The following is a 21,391-nucleotide window of genomic DNA, read 5'->3' on the forward strand; positions in this document are numbered from 1 at the left end:
AGTATCCCGGGTGAGTGAAGGACAGAGTCAGAGAGGTACCAAAACATTCACCTCCCTTCTCCTTGGTATGGGCTCCCCTTCCCACTCTCTCGGGTACGATAGGAAGTAAGGCGCTGTTACCCCTGAGCCTGAAGTTGAGGCTCAAAGAACAGGTCATGTTGCAGAACCAAACAAAATAACCAGCTCAGCAAGCTCTCGGTCTGAAAGCAATTATGCTGGGCCTAAAAACAAAGGGGCTGCAAGTAAAACAGAATTTAATAATGTACATTTAACTTCGAACACCCTCCAACCCCTGCTGCTTTTACAAAATGCCTAACTTATGTCTGTATAAATCCTGTGTTTCAGTGAGGGAGGTAGAGGATCAGGATTTTATTCCTCAAAGAAGCTGCTCATGTCAGACAACTTCTCTGAGTTAGTCACACAGACAGGTTGTCCTTGAGCACTTGGCTCCTTCCTCATCTCTTACTCTAAGTCTAAAGGTTCAGGTGGGCATGGAAACTCCTTAAGGCCAGCTTGCTTTCCACCACTGAGATGCAGAAGAGCCGGCACTGCTCTTCCATGCTCTCACTTGCCATTCCTGACAGTAGCAGAGGAGACATGAAATCACAAACTTCACTGACAACCATCCTTTAAAGGAACCCAAGCAAATGTCTTTCTTCCTCTAGTCCAGCGGTTCTCAACGTGTGGATTGCGACCCCTTTGGGGGTCGAAAGGCCCTTTCACAGGGGTCGCCTAAGACCATCGGAAAACACATATATAATTACATATTGTTTTTGTGATTAATCACTATGCTTTCATTATGTTTAATTTGTAACAATGAAAATACATCCTGCATATCAGATATTTACATGACGATTCATAACAGTAGCAAAATTACGGTTATGAAGTAGCAACGAAAATAATTTTATGGTTGGGGGTCACCACAACATGAGGAACTGTATGCTGCTCTAGTTCATTTGCTGAGAGGTTTCAACGACAGTAAGAAATAATGCTTAGTCTGCAAGAAAAGACGGAGGCGACCAGTGGCCTGGTTCCCTATATTGTTGAGAGTCCAGCAGGCCCACTGGAATGGCATGACATTGGTGTTTTAGGTTAAAATAGAAGATTGGGACATATGAGGACATGATGACCTGGATGTCCTCAAGACACCTCATCTTCCCTACAGATGGATTCCTTTGCCCACATGTTTATTAGTGAATGGCCCCACATCCAGGCACCCATGTTGGAATCCAGACTCTTCTTTCGACCTTATCTCTCAGTAAGCCTCGTGGTTCTCTGCCTGAATATCACTTTTCTATACCTTCTTCTTTTCACAACCATTGCCAACTGTCCACATCCTCTACAGTAATCTTGTCCTCCTCTGCCCATCCTCCACACTGCTGCCAGAGTGATGCTTGTAATCAAAGAATAATAATAATTATCATTATAGTTGACATTTTAATATGTGCTTACTAGGTACCAGGCACATGCTAATAGCTTTGTCTCTATTCCTTTACTTTAATAACACTGGGTCCCTGCTCCACAGTTTTTAATGATTCTCATTACCAACATGATAAAATTGCAACTCTTTTCTACAGTGTCATGATTGAGCTCACTCCTCACCATGTTTCATCTCCTGCCACTGCTACCCTCTCACTCGCTCTACATCAAAATGCATCCCTCACAGCTCCCTCAAAGCACTCCTTTTTTTTGCTTTCAGAGACCCTGGCCCCTTCCTCTACATGCACCTCCACCCCGCTTCCTCCGCTGGAACAAAAGCATGGATGGAGTGTTTGTGTGAACTAATATAAATTCAAAGTAAACATCATTACATAAAAGGGTACGGTCCTTTTTTTTTTTAGTTTTATTCATTTCAAACAGGCCGGATCAGGCCCGCAGGCCGTAGTTTGCCCACGGCTGTGCTAACATATACTAGCAACGTAATTTTATTGTCACAAATTATCAGTGCCCTTTGCAGACTACAGACTCTACATTCAAACAGTTTCTGTCAAAAGGAATGCTTCAGATCAACCATCCCAAAACCCAAATCATGATTTTTGGTCAACAATCACCCATATTGAATGGGCCAACCCTAGAAAAGATAAAAGATAACACATATAAAAGACAACACAGTCCCTCCTGTGACACATTTTGCAACCAGGTCATCTTGGAAACAAGGACTTGGGCATATTTTGTTCAATGCTTTCTTTCTAGTTTCTAGAACAGAGGCTCGCATATTTTAGGCACTCAAATCATAGTTAAAAATTTTGATACAAATAGATAATTTTATGGCTTCAGTTAAACAACTGGACATGTATGTTTAATTTTATCCCATGTTATAGTTCTCATTTTCTATAATGATGAGAGTCTAAACATTTCTGAAAAGCCATTTAACTATATGTATCAGGAACTAATACATTCTCTTTGTGGCAGGGACTGCAAGTTGACTACCCAATATCCATTCTCCTCGTCTTTACTAACACAAATCCTTCATTATTGAGATGGATATGTGGCCTGCTAGATGTCCCAGCTTTCTTTGAAACTGAGTGTGGCCATGCTGGGGGCCTAATGTGAACTAATGATATAAATAACTTTTTTTTGGTGAGGAATTTCCAGAATTGGGGTAGAACTGATGAAATTTTTTTTCATTCTTCCTCCTTACTGAAGCCTAAAACTAAGATAAGATGGCTCCCCCATCTTTGCAACCATCTTGGCTCATTCCATCAGATAGTATTAATTACAGTATATTCAAAGCTTACAGAATTTTCTGGAAGGGCCAAGGAACCAAGCTTGAGATTATTAGCTAAGTACAGTGCATCCAAAAGAAATAATATTTGGGGACAGGCCTCTTTGCCATTGTCTTACAGGTTAGCACTTGACACATGTGACATACAGCTCGCCCCAAAGAACCCATGGCCTCCCTGCTCTTTAGAAGAGTCAATTTTTCTCTACTTGCCCACCACTTCCCCTTGCTCATTTCTGCCTCCAAGCCTTGGAACTCAAATCCCCTTGGAAACTGTAGCTGTAAGGAGGAAGTCTGGAAAATATCATTCTAGTTTCCATTTTTTCAGCCTCTGAAGTATAGGAAGACGCGTGAGGAGGGGAATGAGGGGTGTTGAGAGAACCAGTATGAAGTATTTGCAAGTCCGTCAACTCAGTTTTACCTGACGTTCTTTATGTCAGAGCTGTCACTGTTCAGAATTAGCAAGGACACTCAGCAGCGGAAATACATAGGAGGGTGTGTTTCATGCATGTGATACAATCATTAACATCGAGAAGTCCTCAAGAATACCAGTAAATACCATTCCACAATTCTGGGTAATCACAACGACTCCCTGACTGGCCTCCTGCTGTTACCCCTGTCCCCTTCATTCTCATCTCCACACAGTGATCAAAGTGAACCTGTGAAAACTCAAAGCACATCACGTGTTCTGCCCCAAACTCCTCAGTGACAGACTTTCTCACCCCTCTCGGCCACTCCGCCCTTTGTTCCTCCAGTGTGCCCAGCACACTCCACCTCAGGCCTCACTCTGCTGCTGCCTTTGCCTGGGACAATCTTCCCCAGATACCTTTGTGGCCTCTTCCCAAATGTCTTCTTCCCAGTGAGCTCTTCACTGGCTCCCCCACCCAAAACTGCATGTCATCCTCTTCCCTCTCCCCTGGCCCCACCACCCTGTTAACTTCCTCTCTTCCTCTTTACTTTCAACAAATTTATCTTGTTGATAGACTGTCTCTACTCCCTAAAAGGTAAGCCCAATGTAGGTGGAGGTTGTCATGTCCTCTCTTCACTGCTGTCTCCACAAAAACCAGAGCAGCACTTGGTGTGTGATAGGTGCTTTGTAAATATCGAATGAATACATGAAGAAAAAACAAAACTGGTTGAATTTAAGGGCTATCAGATGGATGAAAGATTAAAAGAGAGATATAGGATATGATGAGATTTCTAAGGAGACAGAAAAGGGAACTTTCTAAAGCCCCTTTTCTTCTGGGGCCCCCTTGAGGGCAGGACTGTTAGGGTGCCTTCTGCCTGCCACACCTCTGCAGAGTTGTGGCTGGGAAGGACACTGGCCCAGGAGCCATGACAGCAGCCTCCAGCCCTGCCTCCCACTCTAGTCACATGAGTTTGGGGAAGCCCTTTCCACTCCTTTGGCCTCAGATTTTACTGATGGAGAAATTTAGGCTTCCGTGGGCTCTGACTTTCTCCCATGATGGACTGGCACTGAAGGAACAATTCATTGATGAGAGATTTGAACTTGGTAGGGAAAAGTCCAAGAGTACAGAATTTACATTTGTAGGGTATGAATTTTCCCTAGAAAGGCTTGTGGCAGCAGAAATCCAGCCACTTCCCCCACCCCACCCTACCCCACCCCCATGAAGCAGGGCCACATCCACTGGGCTGTGGCCTCTGCAGGCTCATGTTAACACCCAAGCTTGTGAGGATGCCTGTGGTTTGCCTCTTCAGGACACCGTGCTCCATCTGCTGCAGCAATCTTGTGGTCCAGTCTTCATTTCTAGTCTAAATACACACGTTTTCTCTGCCTATTTCACATGAGGATCTTGAAGGAATCCAGGGACATTTTTCTTGAACCTGCCTAGAATTTGTTTTGGCAGGAGTTCTGAAGGTTGAAGTCTTGAAAGATTTGAGTTTTGTTAAATTATAGATATAATTTCAGCGAGGTTAAATAACTCAGGCAAAAATTGGAGTGTCCTCCCATCACTTCTGCCCTTAAACTCTCCCCATCCGGCAAGGCCGACCTAGTGCTGTCTCACCCAGGAAGCTTTCTCTAGTTATCAGAGCTCGAAGGGATTCTCCTCTCCCTGAGGCTATGGTAAGGGTTGAATCACAATCTTGCAAAGTTCCCTAACTTTCCTAAGCCTCAGATATCTCAACTATAAAGTGTGATAGTGAAAAGAACAGAAGCTAACATTTATTAAGTGCTTACTGCCAAGTTAGATACTTAAGATCCCTGTGGGCAAGTCCCTTTTTTTATGCCTTCTTTATATGTGAAGAAACTGAAGGTAAGATGAAATGATACTTTCTCTGTACTGGGCGGTGGAGATTACATTTAAGAAACATAGATTGTGGCATCCAGTGGGCACTTAATAAATGTAAGTTCCTTCTCCAACATTCCTATGAAACCAGCTTGGGAGTGCCATTCTCACACCACTTACCACATCTTGTCTTATATTGTGATTGATGTAGAGGTTGTGATGGAGTACATATAGGAAACAAGGGCTGGGCTATGGATTGAGCCAACCTGGGCTCCTGCCCTTAGACACCTTAATCTTTAGGAACCTCGGTCTCTACAACTGCAAAATGGGAGTGATAATATTGTGAGGATTCATAGAACTGATATATAAACATAATCTAGCCTGATGCCTAGCATATAACAGCTATTATTGCTGCTGATCATGAATGATAAAATCTATATTCCTTTTTAATTTGCTATCTACAGAAAAATAAAACGGGCCTTTTCCACCTGTACCCATTGCGGCCTCATCCCATGCCTTGTGTATTATAGAAGTGCTTTTCAAAGTGTACTTGAAGGGCCACCAGCATTAGAATGTCCCCAAAGCTTGTTTAAAGGAAGATTCCTGGGCACCTCCCTAAACTAAGTGGTTCATGATCTCTGGCTTTGGCCCAGGATTTTTGTGTTTGAACAATTTGCTCAGTTAAGTCCCATTGACACTGATGTTCAAAGAGCACTCTATTAGGGGTGGCAACCATCTCTGAATGACATAAACAAATGGATGAATGATCAAAGCAATTTGCTGAATTATGCATTTTTTAAAGTACTGAAAGGAACCGATAAGTATCATGCATAGCCCATGGACACAGACAATAGACAGGTGAAAGCCTGGGATGGGGTGGAAGTTGGGTGGAGGGGGACCAAGGGAGAAAAATGGGGGATAGTTGTAATACTCTGAACGATAAAATAAAATTTTAAAAAATGAAAAGAAAAACATAAGAATGGTGCTAAAGTTAAAAAAGACTCTGGTCTTGGTTTTCAGCACAGAATTTTGGACAATTGCTCACTTGGCTTATTCCTGCACCAAGCTCCTTCAGTCCATGTCCTTAAGTAGGTAGGGTAACTATCTATTTAGGCTCAGGTCTTCATTAGTCTCTGGAAATTTCCTGAGAACTCTTAGTCTTTGACTGACTCATCAGCAAATAAACTTATGCACATTCTGCATGCCTTCCCATTAAGTATCATCCCAAAGCTCTACTGAAATGTGTTTTTTTCAAATATATTTTTATTGATTTCAGAGAGGAAGGGAGAGGGAGAGAGATGGGAACATCAATGATGAGAGAGAATCATTGATCGGCTGCCTCCCGCATGCTCCACACTGGGGATCGAGCCCGCAACCCAGGCGTGTGCCCTCACCATGAATCAAACCCTAACCTCCTGGTTCATAGGTCGATGCTCAACCACCGAGCCATGCCAGCTGGGCGAAATGAGTTATTTTGATGCATCTGTAATAAAACAAATAACCTTCAAACTTCTAAAATACTTGACTAATTTTAACTGGGATATAAATCTTTTTTGCCTTAACATCTTAGCAAAGAAAAAAAATCCCAAGTCACATGAATCATATCCATAGATATTTTGGATTTATTTTCATACCAACTAGTTTCTTTTCTAAGGACATTTCTTAAAGCCCCATTAAACCACAGATTATTTTTCTATAAAGATTCATCACAGAAAGATTTCAGTAGAAATGCTAGCCCTTTAAAAATAAAAGAGGGAAGATATACTGATGTGGTCAGCAGAATCACAAATTAAATTCACCCGATAGAGTTGGTTCTTCAGGTCTGAGGAATATAAAATAACACACTTCTGGTGAATAAAAAAAATATCCACAGAAAGAGAGACCAGTTGTACAACATGGAAAGAGAGGTTACAGTTCCAAAGCACCGGCTCCAGCATGAACGGCATGTCCAGGGTAAGGGTGGTACAGGGAGTAACACTGTACAAGGCAAAATGCAAGCTGTCAAGCCCAAAAAACCTAGTTTAATTTCTCCCACAGAAAAGGAAAACAACAACAACCTAAAACTGAATACCTTTTTCATGAAAAGTTTACTAGATTTTTAAATTTTTAGGCGAGGTGGGTAGCAAAAACTACACACTAAAATGGCTTTTTCCAGGAGGTAGAAGTTGCAAATATGCTAAAAAAATCCCAAAGTCTAAGGTTCTATAGGGTAAGTGTAGTCTTAGCTCTCTAGCCTATTTCTCATCCTTTTCGGCCTCAATTTCTTCATCCCTAAAACTATAAGCAGAATTGTGCCTTTTTCAAAGGGGTGGTTGTGAAAATTATAGTTCTTAGCACATTTTGCTGCATGCTGAAAGACCATAATTGATGCTAGTTATAACTACACAAGCTTCAGCTTAGAGACAAAGATTTCTACCTTTATTGGAATGAATAATTGATCTTCGTGACCTCAATAATAATGAGATATTACGCTGCGTAGCCCTGGCAGGGGAACTAAAGCAAAAGTAGAAACTGCAGAACGTGGAAGCAAAGCCAATTTTTTGAGCAGCAGAGAGAGTTTGATGCACACTAGCTGGACACATCTTAAAGGAGATGGTACTTCTAGACATGCCTCATGTCATCAAGAAGCTTCTATGCCAACACATTATTGTCATGTATTTAGGCAACAGTGCCAAATACAACACCAGATTTCCCCGAGTTCTAGTTTTACGAATATTGGCTATTTGTTAACTCCTTTTTCTCTGAGGAATACAGAACACTGAGTATTAAGTTTTATGTTTCCACAGATTACACTGTGATAATGAGGGGGTGGAAAATATTAATTTCTGTTTTCTGTTGGGTAGAAGGAGGCATAAGAAGATAAGACTGCTTGAATAAAGTCATACCTTTGGAATAGAATCTCTGTCTCTTAACACGGAATTTCAAATCAGTTCAGTAAAACCCCCTCTGCTTCATCTAGGCTTTGAGTGCACAGAGTTTTGCTTCCCTTTGGTTTCATTTTCAAGAGTGATAGTTCATAAATTTGAACCAATCCCATGGTTTTCCCCATCACTGCCCTCTGGATATGGTTCAAGGTTTTTTTCTTCCCACTGGTATGAATGTGATATAAGTATGAGTCTCATGCTGGGTGAGATTAGAAAGCAGTGTCGTGAGTCATGAAGGCTCTAGGGAACCACACCTCTGGTTTTCCATTACAAGCAGGTGAACCAAGCTGGGATCATATCTGAGATCTGAGGGACAAAAGCCCTGCATTCCAGGAAGCGGCCTCAACATCCAAGCAGGATGCATTGGGATAGTTGGAAAAAACGTGAGGGTCAGAGAGATATCTGCACTGAAAGAAGCCCAGTCCATGGAGAACATTTTAGGTGTGGCAAATGGGGGTGGGGAATTGACGTAATGACCAGTCAGGATGAGAGAGCTGAGCTGAAAAAATCTTCTAGAAGTTGGGAGTTCACTGACAACACGTCCATTATTTTAAAACAACAACAACAACAACTAAAATCCATAACTAAATGATGACCCTATAACACCCAGGCTGAAAGTAAAGGGAGTAAAAGAAAAATATGCTTTTGGCTTCAGCTTTAGCCATCAAGTTTCCTTTTCTCAGAAATAACAGATTTCTAGAAAAAAATAGCTTAAAGAAATGGTCAGAAATGCAGCAAAGACTTACTTGTATGCATGCATAACCGATGGACACAGAAACCAGGGGGTGAGGGCATGAGCGGGGGTGGGGTGTGTATGTGAAGGCAATGGGAGGATAAGGACACATATGTAATACCTTAATCAATAAAAAATTAAAAAACTTAAAAAAGAAATGCAGCAAAGATTTCTGTTAGATGTTCATCATTGTTACTCATATCAGCAAAATAATGAAAGCAAATTTAATGTTCAATAATGGGAGAAATTTTAATAATTTAGCTCGATACAATGAATATTAGACATAAGTTTCTAAAGAATGTTTTATAATGTAAAAATATTCATAATATTGTATTTAAGTGAAAAAGTCATTAAACTGTGTATATGATATGGATATAATTATGTAAAATACAAAAGGACATTTAAAATTGGAAATACTAAATACACCATAAGGAAACAATGCTACCCTATTTCTAGGTGGTAAGCTTATGGGAAATTTTGTATTCTTCTTTGTTTAAATGTTTTGTAAAAACACAGCTAATATATATCTTTTCAATACTTTGAAGAAATACTATTTGAAGGAAGATGATGTGACAGCCCACATAGAAAGATGGCCAATGTGCCTGGAAACGAATTTCCTTCTAAAAACTACTTGTGCTCACTATATCCTGGAGAAGAACAATTCCAAATTAACCTTAGGCAGCACCACCCCCGTGGCTACCTTGGTTCAGGCTTACAGGAATTCAGCACAACCGCACCACTCAGCTGGCCTCAGGAATGCACATGTCTGAGCCATTTCCCTTCAGCCATGTGGGGAACATCACTGCCATATATCCACAGTTGTAAGCTGTCCAAGTCCTGTCATTTTCTGTGGGCAAAGGGCGGGAAGCGGCTACGTGACGGCATGCATAGAATCACATATTATGTCCTGTGCCATTACATTTTGCCAGCTTTCTTAAGGCACAAACCCTTCAACACATTGTTTATTTTTTCCCTCTCAAGAATTTGTGCAAAATTTGATATGTGCAGAAAATGTCTTTTTAACCTCCCTTCCTTCAGCATTCTCCTCGGTCATTCAAATATGTGGTAGGAAAAGAAAACTGATTTACATTACAGCTTTTTATTCTCTGGATTGTATGCTCTCTAATTTTTGTTTATTTGACTTTGCAATGTTCTCCTCTTGGGAAATGAGCATATGTACAAGCTGCAGGTAGGAATATGAATTGGTACAACATTTTAGAAATCTTAAGCATAAATAAGCACATATACACATATGTACAAATAATTTTACCTACATATATTAAACTCTTGAAAGTATATATAGCCTTTAACTCCAACGTGCCACTTCTAAAAATTTATTCTAATTAATCAGCAATGCTTTATGAATAATAGTTTGTAATCAGATTACTATTTATAGTTGTGAAAAACTGGGAATAACCTAAATATTTAAAAATTGAAGATTAGGTAAATGAATAATATAGTCACAAAATGGTAGGCTATTCAACTGTTAAAAATAAGAATGTTTAAATACTTGAAAATATTTAAGATATTTTGGTAAGAATAAAGGCCAGGATTTAGAACACTGTAACATTAATTTATAAAAAAAAGAAAAAAAAGAAAAGGAGATAAAAAAAGACAACAAAAGCCTATACAACATGTGAACTACAGGGTCTCTGGTGATATCAGTGTACCTTTTCACACCTTCCTGGATTCTCCAAACATTATATACTAAACATGCTATTTATTTTATAACCAGACCAAAAAATATTTTAAAATTGTTTTACATTTAAATGCTATTGTCACCTGAAGTTTGGTTTAAATAATAACATTGAACATCATGTGTCATTGGCACCTCTTGGCTAAGACTCCAAACCTCTGAGGGAAAGTAAGGAACCGGCATCTGCTGAGAAGTTACCATGTGCTGGGCATTTTCCTGAGCCTATCTTATTTAATTCTCAAATGAACCACAGAGGTAGAGGAGGAACAGCCCCTCTTCAATCCCTCTCTGTACTGTAGTCTCTTTAAACCGGAACATTTTCTCACATGGTTTTCCTCCAAAGTGATTGACAACACCCCCTATTCTTCAATGTGATGATGATCAGTGGCTAGCTGAGTCTGGGACTGAGAACTGTTCTGATGATGGGATGTGGCTCTTTGAGGGCATCTCAAGCAGCACCACATGAGGAAGGCCAAAGTCTGCTGGGAAGGGGCTAGTTCATGGGACCGAGAATAAGAGTCTAAGACAGCCACAGCTTTCACCCAACCCAGCCTCGGGACATTTATAAATAAACATGTATTTCTACAAAGAAACAGAAGCTCTCTTAGGGGAATTGTGCCCATTTCCCTTCCTTTTGGATCTAATCATTGTACCAAATTACTTGAGAAAATGCACCAAATTACAACACACACACATGACTTTTCTTTTAATGAGTTAAATGGCCAGAAAGCTTATAAAATGGGAGGAATGATCATTAATTCCATTTTCCCTAAGATCAGGAAATCTAATCTTTTTAATAGACTTGATAGTTTGGTTGTGGCTTTTCAAATCCGTTGCACCTTTTCTAAGCTATTATTTATAAGGGCAGGGAGAGTTAATTTTTATAAATTGCTTCTTCTGTAAATGAAAAATACCCCGATTTGTCCCTGAGATTGAGTTTAAAAAATAGAGTGACATACAGATGTTGTTCTTCTCATGACCACAGATGTGGAGTTTAAGATTTAGGGAATGTGCACCTCATCTTCCCTAGAGTTTTGTTTCTTAGGAATGCATCATTAGTAGGTTTATGAAGAATGTTTCCAAGACAATGTGGCTGAATAATATCTTAGCTGCAGTTGGATGGGAATGTTAACGCCTTTACAATTATAGGGTGGAAAAGTAGAGCAAGCGTCATTTAGGCAAGCAAGACTCTTTGGCCTAGACAACTTCTAGAATTAAGTGACTTAGGGAAGGTCTGGAACTTCACTAAAGTGAACATGGAAGCCGTCACTATAATTGACACCTGGGTTTGGAATCTAAAATCTGCAAGAGAAGAACATAATTACAGACCACAATAGGACAAGATATATTCCCTCTCTATATTGCTCTTCACCCAACACTTTTATCATTGCCAAGAAGAGCTTTATAAATCACTCCCTGATCATTCTTCATATGTTCCCCAGATTGTAGTATATTTTCCTGAGCCTCCACTTATTGCACTTTGCTGGACTGTAAGACCAGAGTGTGATATTAAAACCAGGCCCATCTCTTTCAGAGCCCTACTATTCATATTACTCAACCTCTGTGGTTGTGCTGGGTGCCAAATCGATGGCTGGGTCCTACAACCCCCATCAAAAGCTCCCTGGATCTTTAAGCAAAATATTATCCTTTGTTACCTCGGAGTGGTTCATGTACAACTTAGGGGAACCTCAAGAAGTCCTCTTACCTTGCCTACTTCTACCTACTTCAGAATCCACACAAGATACCACATGCAGTGGTTCTGTCACAGGAAGATCCCAAAGTCGTGTGGGACCAGGAATATGTATTGTCCTGACAACGAAAGGACGCTTTTACCGCTCAATACAAGCATTAAAGTGAAATGACTGTGGCTGAGACCACATGGAAAATTAACTTTTTTCCTCCCAAGGAAAACAATCACTAATTGTTAACTTCCCTCCAAGGTTAACTTCAATGACAGGCAGGAGAAACTTCTAAGGGCAAAAGCACTTTTAGGTAGGAAGAAGGGAATGGTGAAGAAAAGAGGTAACATTTTTAAAAGTCTGCTGAGTTTTAAGTGGAGGCACAAAGGGATGCAGGATCAAAGAGTTGCTTTCATAAAACTGGTAATAATTATTATTGGTGATAATTTAAATACTTGATTGCCCCCAACATATTCAAAGAAGACTGTGGTTTGGTTGTGTCTCCAGAAATTACAGAATATAAAACAAAGTTGGCAAGTTGCAAATGGACCTGACTTTGTAAAAGGAAGTAGTAGGATTTGAAATTTCAATAGAAGTCATAGAAATTATTTTGCAAAAATAACTTATTAGAGGAAGCAGAAGAAAATCTGACTGAAAAAGAAAAGATATTACATGTGTTTTTGACAAACAACATAAAAGGGAGCTTTAAGGATGCCTTCCAGAATGTAGTAATAGCAATAATGTAGTAAGAAGTATCAGTAACATAATGCAAGGACTGGCCATTATGGGTGGAAAATAAGTAAGTAATTATTCATTGGACCAGATTCCACTGTAGGAGTGAGTAGGGAGGAGCCAAGTGACAGTGTTTGCAGAGAGACCACCATGTTCTTGAAACCCCTGGCCTCCCCTAAAAACCATACTTGGGGAAAGATTCCAGCCAAGACTCAGTCAGTCTACAGCTTTCATATCTGCCAAGAAGCTCTGAAAAGCATCTCTTGCCAAACTTTACACCCTTCACTTCCTGAACTTTCTGGAATTCCAGCCCTCCTTGGGAGAATGAGATGTTTATTTTCATTCCCCCCCTGCCAGGTCCAGAGAAGTTTAGTACTGCTGAGGGCTGGTGCCAACAATACGATCTTGATATGGAACGTTAAGATCAAATATGGATCATTATGCTTGAGGATGCTAATTATATGATGCATTAACAAATCAATAAAAATATTTACCACATACCCTATATGTATAAGGCATAATAATAGAGGGATAAATGAATTTAAGATACAGTTATAATAGAGGAATCTATAACAGTGTGGAGCAGACATTAGACATTAGCTATCAGTAGGTGCTGTTAATTTTTCATGGCAAGAAACATGAGTGGCATAATCAATAAGAACCATCAAGTTCGAATAAAGGAGAGATACGTGACCAGGGACTAAAGTGGTTACCACACCTTCAGGAAATAAGGAGACCTGAAGAAGGGAAAAACAAACACACATTCATGATAACCTATCAGAATCCTTACATTTGTTCTTTCATTTAATCCTCTCACCAAGTATTAGGGTAGGTATTATTCTTATTTTTTTTTAAATTTTATTATTTATTACAAAGGATATTACATATGTGTCCATTTTTTCCCCCCGCCCAAGACAGTCCCCTAGCCTCCCCCATCCCCCAGTGTCTTATGTCCATTGGTTATGCCTATATTTTTATAAAAGAGGACATGGAAGCCTAAAAATGCTGAGAAATTTGCCAAGATCACTCTAGTAAACAGAAGAGTTAGAATTCGAACCCACATCCAACTGAGTTCATACTCTTTACTTTAAAATGAAGGATGGCTGAATCTGAGAGGCTAAAGAGAGGCCAGAGAGCAACTTCCACAGTTTGGCTTGTACTTTCTAAATATGCACCTGCACAGAATAGTAGAAATTAGTTCAGAGATGAATAGCTCTCTTAATGAAGTCGTGGGAGAGAAACATCATGGTCTAACAGACAGAGATAAATGCTACCATTGGGTTTTTAGTTAAATGTCTGGTTTGGTGTTCCCCAGAAGCAGACCCAGATACCAGGGTTCAAGTGAAAATAAAAAGGCAAGCAGGAAATATTGGTAAAAAAAAAAAGTGGGAGAGTAAGACAAGAAAGAGAATACTGCAAAAAAGAGTGATATATAAATCCAGCTATCACCACGGAAGACTGGAACTTAATCTCATGGCAGATTTCTGGAAAAACAGTACAGAACACAGGCCTCAGAATCATCTATCCAAAGAGTCAGCAAGCTGGAGGATTTAGACACTCGCTCTGCCCAATCATTGGGTAGGAACTGTGGCAGAGGGGATGGAGTTGGGTAGTAGTTAATTCCATGGTACCTCTGGTCTACCATGTATACAAGCTGAACCCCACCTGAGGCTTGGAAGAAATCCCCAAGGGCAAGGCACACAGACACAGTTGAAGCTGGCTGTATTCATTGATACTGGTGAGGCCCCAGGGATATGAGCAGGGCACTGACAGCACCTGCCATGAACATTGGTATCTTTGGTGCAGGTTTTGTGCTATTCTTTATTACTCCACCCCTTTGGATGTGTATGAGTATGTAAACCATTGTCTCTCAAATGTCAAAGTACATAAAAATTGCTTGGGAAGCTTGTTAACAAAGCAGATTCTGGGACCTTATTCACTGAAATTCTGACCCATTGTGCAGGGATGGAGTCCAGAAATTTGCCTCATTAATAACTATTCCAGGTGATTCTGACACACATGGTCTGTGAATGACACAGTGAGAAAAAAGCCTGGGATCTCCATGCCTTACATAGAAAACTCTGATAAACAAGGGCAGGCCATGTGATAGAATGAGAAGAGGATGGTAATTGGATCAATCCTTGAATATGAACACTGGCTCCATTACTTATTGACCTTAGAAAAATTACATCATCTCTTTGTTTTCATTTCTTTACCTATAAAATTTAGATTAAAACATTTACCTGGACTGTTTTCTATGACAGTTAAATAAGATAACATATAGAAGAGTCCAGAGCAGTATGTGACACATAGGAAGTGCTCATTGATAATTTTCTCCTTCTCTCTGTTTGTTTTTTTTCCGCAGAAGATTGAAATCTGCTGACAAAGTGATGCCAGTGGCATTTGGTAGTTAATGCTGTCTGACAAATTGTACTTGACTAGAAGAAAACTTGATGATAAAATAATGCAAGCTTCTGCTCTAACTTTACCCCACACTTTTTCTGCGCACTTACAGATTGGGTTACTTTTGCCTTCCACTTATAGCTACATTACTTAATGATTGCCCTGGGGCAATAAACAGAAGTCTCCATGTGCCAAGAGACACATCAAGTTGATCTGGCTCCAGACCTGGCCCAAGGAGCTGGACTGCAGGCTCTTACCTTCAGACACTAACTTTCTATACTGAGAAGCCACTTGGAATTTTTTGGCTCTTTGTATTTCTAGGAAAGATATTTTTAAGTATATACTGAGTGGGGGGGTGGGGGAGGAAAGGTGCCAAGAAAAAGATTAGAGACAAAATAGGCTGTGATTTTAGATGCAAAGAACAGACTGATGTTGGACAGAGGGGAGGGAGTTTGGGGAACTGGGTGAAAAAAAGTGAAGGGATTAAGAAGCAAAAATTTGTAATTACAAAATAGTCTTGGGGATGTAAAAGTACAGCAGAGGGAATATAGTCAATAATATTGCAAAAAATTATGTATGGTGCCAGGTGTTTACTGGACTTATTGAGGGATTGCTTTCTAAAGTATATGACTGTCTAACCAGTATGCTGTACACCTGAAACTAATACAACATAGTATTGAATGTCAACCATAATTGGAAAATGTAATTTAAAACATAAGCCATTATATTAAAAAACAGACTATGATTTTGAATAGATTATACTTATTTATTGTTGTTATTGCATCATGGACAAACTGATTGGCAATGAAAATAAACTTGGGGATTATAATGGTTTTATCATAACAGAGACCTCAAGAGATGAACATTAGAGCACAAAGCAAAATGCTTAGCACTCAGTAGATCCTCAAGTGTTCACTGAATTTAATGACATCATTCAAGATAAGCAGTCACTTCTATGTTTCTCCAAGATCTCTAGGATGTCACTCCCTGTGCTCATCTTTCTCATAGCCCCCTAGTTTGGCTTACGTGTTACCCAAATCTCTCTTGCCTCAATTTAAAATGACTTCTGCTTGCTCCTCAAGAATACAGAGGAAAACGTATCAAAGAACAAAGCTTTATTAGCTGCTTCCAAGATTGGTTAGCTTAATCTCAAACAAAAGATGCCTAGGATCACAGTGAAGATTTTAAAAGAAATTTTTTTCCTATAAATGTCATTCTCATTCCATCCTGATATTGTTCAGAGGTCTTTTGCCACATATCAAAACTCTGCCCACAGTATAATGCACAGCACCTGTTTCTTCAAGCTTAGGTACCTGCGAGATGCACTCTACTATCTTCACATCACTAAAGGAATAAACACTCCTGGACGCGAAGCTACAGCACAAGCCACGTGGGAAACCATTTTTTTATGTCGCCCCGCTAACCTATATCTTCCAAAGTAGTCCCTTTCCCCATGCTTACACAGGAAAACCAGTGTGGTCTGGTGGTCTAGGGATGGGTTTGAGGGCTGAGACACCTGGTTCTAATCCAAGTTCTGCCTGATTCTTGCTTAGAAACCAAGATCAAGTCACAACTCTATACTCTCATTTTCTCTAATGTAAAATAATTGAGTTGGATGAAATGATGAATAAACTCTCCTTTATCCCTGGAAGTGATTTTTCTAAGAGAAAATTAGGATAACCAATAATAAATACATCTGATTCTAATTACTTGCAGGAGTTATGTCTTCTAAGTAGCTGGGAAAACTGAATTAGCAAACGTAACCTATTGATCTTAGGGGAAATACAAGGTTAGGTTCCTTTGAGCCTCTGAGCACAACATATTCATCAACTGATGAAAACATAATTTGTGTGTTTCTATCTAAAGACACCTTAATATATAGTGGTTTTCAATTTTCTGGCCCTTTAAATACAGTTCCTCATGTTGTGACTCAACCATACAATTATTTTCGTTGCTACTTCATAACTGTAATGTTGCTGCTGTTACGAATCGTAATGTAAATATCTGATATGCAGGATGGTCTTAGGCGACTCCTGTGAAAGGGTCATTCGACTACCAAAGGAGTTGCAACCCACAGGTTGAGAACCACTGCCTTAATATATATTATTGACTTATTAACATTGAGCTCACAGCCAACATTGTAACTCCTGCCTGAATGAAACTTACCTAACATGCATATCCTATCCTATATAATAAAAGTCTAATATGCAAATTGTCTCCTTGAATGGGAGTTCGACTGCGAGTTCAACCATGAGTTTGCTCGCTGTGACATGCACTGACCACGAGGGGGCAGGGCATAACATGGCAGGCATCAGTGACGCAGTGCTGGCAGGAGGCAGCAGTGGGGGCGCTGCCAGCCCTGATGAGCCCTGACAAGAGTGGGACCATGACAGGATGGTGGAACAGGTGAATGGGCGGTGCCAGGCCAAGGCAGGTGTGAGCAGGGCCCGATCGCCCCGCAGAAGGCGACCAGTGATAGCTGCAGAGGGGCCGAGCTGCCACCCGGCTCCCAGGCACTGAGGGAGCTGGGTGGGGGCCTGATGACTCAGGCAGAGGGTGGCACATGGCGCTCGGGGGCCCAGGTGCTGCTTAGGGCCCAGAGGCCAGCTTGGACCTGCCCTTCCACACCAGACGCTCGCACTTCAATCGCCAGCCAGGCCAAGGGACTGCACCCATGCACGAATTTCATGCACCGGGCCTCTAGTTTTTCCATAATGTACATCACAGCCTTATGCTCAGGAACTCTAAACAGCATTTCAGCACTGTGCTTGGGACCATTTTAAGCAGGTGAAATCACCAACAAAAAGTACAAAATGCAAAAAACATGGCATCAGAAAGACAGTGGAAAGGACACATATTTATGACATGAGAACTGAAACGAGGCAGAGTACCCAGCGCCTTGTCTGACCTCAGCTGGGAATGAGTGCACAGAGCTACTCAAATTTTCATTGCTCCGTACATGTCTGCGAACGACTACGAAAGCAGCACAGATATTTATTTAGAAGTTACAAAGGAATCTTAGCAAGTACCCAAATTTGTAAAAACAGGATCCATGACTAATGTGAATCAACTGTACATTAATAATAAAAAAACTTGTTATTTTATAGTCTCTTGATTCTAAAAAAGCAGACTTTCTTCAAAACCTTAACTTACAGCTGTGTAGTAATCCCCTCCATTCCCCTGTGTTGGGTGAAATTACAACTCCACCTCACAGATGCTGAAATATGCAGATGAAGCAGCTTCATAAACGTCTCCAAACAATGTGACAACCAAGTCCGGAGAACTCAGGAGTGTGAAGCTACTTCTGTGTCTGGCCCACTGACCCAGCTACTGACAGAACAGAAGTCTTCCCCTCATTACCTGTCAGCTAATGGAAACAATCTTGTTTTATGTGTGTTTCTATCTAAAGACACCTTAATATATATTGTTGACTTATTAACATTGAGCTCACAGCCAACATTGCAACTCCTGCCTGAATGGAACATGCATATTTTATCTAACATGCATATTTTCCCATAATGTACATCACAGCCTTCTTATGCTCAGGAACTCTAGACAGCATTTCAACACTGTGCCTGGGGACCATTTTAAGCAAATGAAATCACCAACAAAAAGTACAAAATGCTAAAAACATGGCATCAGAAAGACAGTGGAAAGGACACATATTTACAGTATGAGAGTTGGTGCAAGTCTGCAAAGCATTCTGGGATACACCTTCTGGAACTGTAGCAAGTGATTATTGTGACCATCCTGTAAATTTTATCCTGGCAGAGATGACAGTGGTCAGGTCTCCAAGGAGTTTTGAGGATATCAGCTATTCATAAGTGGATTCCAGAGCAGAACAACACTGATGTGCAGCATGGTTACTGTGGCTGATGGACATCAAACCTTTTATTATACACTGATGATTAATATGGCAATTAATATAGATTTAACTTCCTTCTCCACTTCCCAGGAAAGTATTTCTCAGAAAAATGAGAAGAACTTGGGATTTAGACATAGACCTGAATTTAAACCTTGGCTCGCTTGATTATGAGTTATGCTTCTTTTAATAGGTCATTTGATCCTTTGGAGAGTCAATTTCCTCATCTGTAATGTGCAGAAAGTTTTCACTTCACAGAGGTGGTATGAAGATTAAGTGCACCCTGTAAGTCACATGGTCTTTCCCTTCTGAGAGTCGACAGTTATCATTATGTTCTTTAACAAGTACATGTGAGGGTGCAGTATCATGCTTCTTCAAATTTGTGGCCTTCTTTGCTGGGTCCTTCCCCTGGATGCCAGTGACAGTGGTGAGTAATCGGGTGTAAATGCAAGTTCTCCACCCAAAGTTGTAAGAGGCCAAAAACTCATTGCTTCAATGCCCTTGAAAAACTACAAGACATTAATGCATGTCTGTGTGCCAGAAGTTTAGAAATGAAAATTTCCACATTCCTTGTGCCTGGTCTCATTAATTCTCCCCACACCATTGGTGTTAAAGTTTTATAAATAAGCAAGACAGGATTGATTTGTTCCTTTTCAGCACACTAAAAGAAAACAGTTAAGAAAGCACTCCCATTATCATCCTCCCTACCTACCTCACCTCCACCAATCACATCATTCTTTAAGAATGGGCAAAAGCCTGGGTAGCTTTTCCCAAACATGCCAAAATAATACAGCAGGCTTCATAAAGGGTCCAGTTTGATTTATCCCTGGCTAAAGTGAGACTCAAGATGTAGGAAGACCTGACTACCAGTAGTATAAGATTTGGGGTGCCGAGTTGGACGTACATGGACGGAGCCTAGAGGAATGGAAGGAACACTGAGGGAAGAATTAGAACACCCAGGTGGCCTTCAAGGTATCCTACACTGGAGTTTACAAACTTTTCCAGCAAAAACCTGGAGTTTCCAGGCAAGACTTGCCTTTTGGATATGGATAAGGAAAGGAGCAAGTACCTTTAGCCAGATCAGACCTACTATTGCAAGTTCTACATATCAGCCTCCCATATACAATCGTTTTCACCCACTAATATGCTCTAAAAGCCCTTCTGTTGTATGAGTTCCCGCTACACTTCCCATCTGATTCATCTTCTTGCCTAAACAGTTCCAATGACAGGGCTCCCAAGTCAGCCATCTCTGGACAGATGTTCACTAAATTTCCTTCTGGCTCTATTGATCTATAGCAATGGATAAACGCCAGGAAATACAGTGGTGCAAAGGCACAGACTGAAGGCATTTGTTTAACATGACATCATCTGTAGCATCCTATGTAGTTACTCTCTTGTCTATAGCTAATGAGGACAAAAACAATTTCAAATTTATTTTCTTCTAATATATTTTAAAAACATGTGAAAATACATTCCCCGTTGTTTTTGGTTGTTTTTGACACAGGGTGTTGCTTTTTTCTCTTCAAGAGGGAAAACGTTCACATCAGGATCAATTTAATTCCCCCCCCCCCTTTAAATCATAAACAGTCCCGGTACAAGAAACAGTAGCTGTTATTGATTAAAAGTTCATTTGCCTTGCCTTCCTGATGATTGATACTTGGAGGGCAGGAGGAGTGTTGGACTTTGGTTGGGAGATTGGAAGTGGATCGATTTTGTCACATGACCTGTTCTTTACAAGAGTGTTAGTGTTGGAGGATATTTAGGTTTGGGGAGAGAGCTTTCTTTGTCTGTAAATTTTAGTGGATGTTGGTCCAACTTATTGTTTTGTTTTGTTTCTTACCATGCGGGGTTCACCAGCTTGTCGTACCGGTAGTGCACATGAGCTTGTGAGAGGCCCTCTAAATGGGCTTTTAATGGTCTGTTGAATAAAGCAGCTACCAGTTCAGGAAATGCATGCATTTTATAGGTGCATATTTTCAAAGCTTCTATTTGTGAGTGACAGTTAAGAGGTGCCTTTGTATATGTTCTTCACGGACCCAGTACAGCAATAAAGATCGCCTCTGGAAGGATTAAAAAACAAAGAAGTGTTCTTGTCCCATTTATACTTCTAATGTCAATAATAATTTTTGTAGTTTAAAAGGCATTTTTCCTTTAGAAAAGTTATTTGAGCTCATCAGAAAATTCTAATTTCACAAGAATGTGGCAATGAGATTCACTGAATACATTTTTCAGTGATCTCTGTAATCAAGGCATAGGATATCAAAGAAAGGAGGGAGCGCGATTAGCAGTTATATCAGAATTCTTAGTCTTTCGTTTTCCAATTTTAATGTGTTGTGAATATTATATCCCTCTCAGTTTTTAACTACAGAAAACACATACCATACACTGGAG

The 21,391-nt window shown here is 40.3% G+C and overlaps 1 long non-coding RNA gene across 1 annotated transcript in view; it reads right to left on the reverse strand.

The window, feature by feature from the left end:
• LOC107183636 overlaps nt 1-21,391 on the reverse strand; it is a 173,038-nt gene that overhangs the window by 101,661 nt on the left and 49,986 nt on the right. The gene's annotated exons all lie outside the window — the stretch shown is intronic.

The sequence above is a fragment of the Myotis davidii genome, unplaced genomic scaffold (genome assembly GCF_000327345.1).
Source record: "Myotis davidii unplaced genomic scaffold, ASM32734v1 scaffold580, whole genome shotgun sequence".
NCBI lineage: Eukaryota > Metazoa > Chordata > Mammalia > Chiroptera > Vespertilionidae > Myotis > Myotis davidii.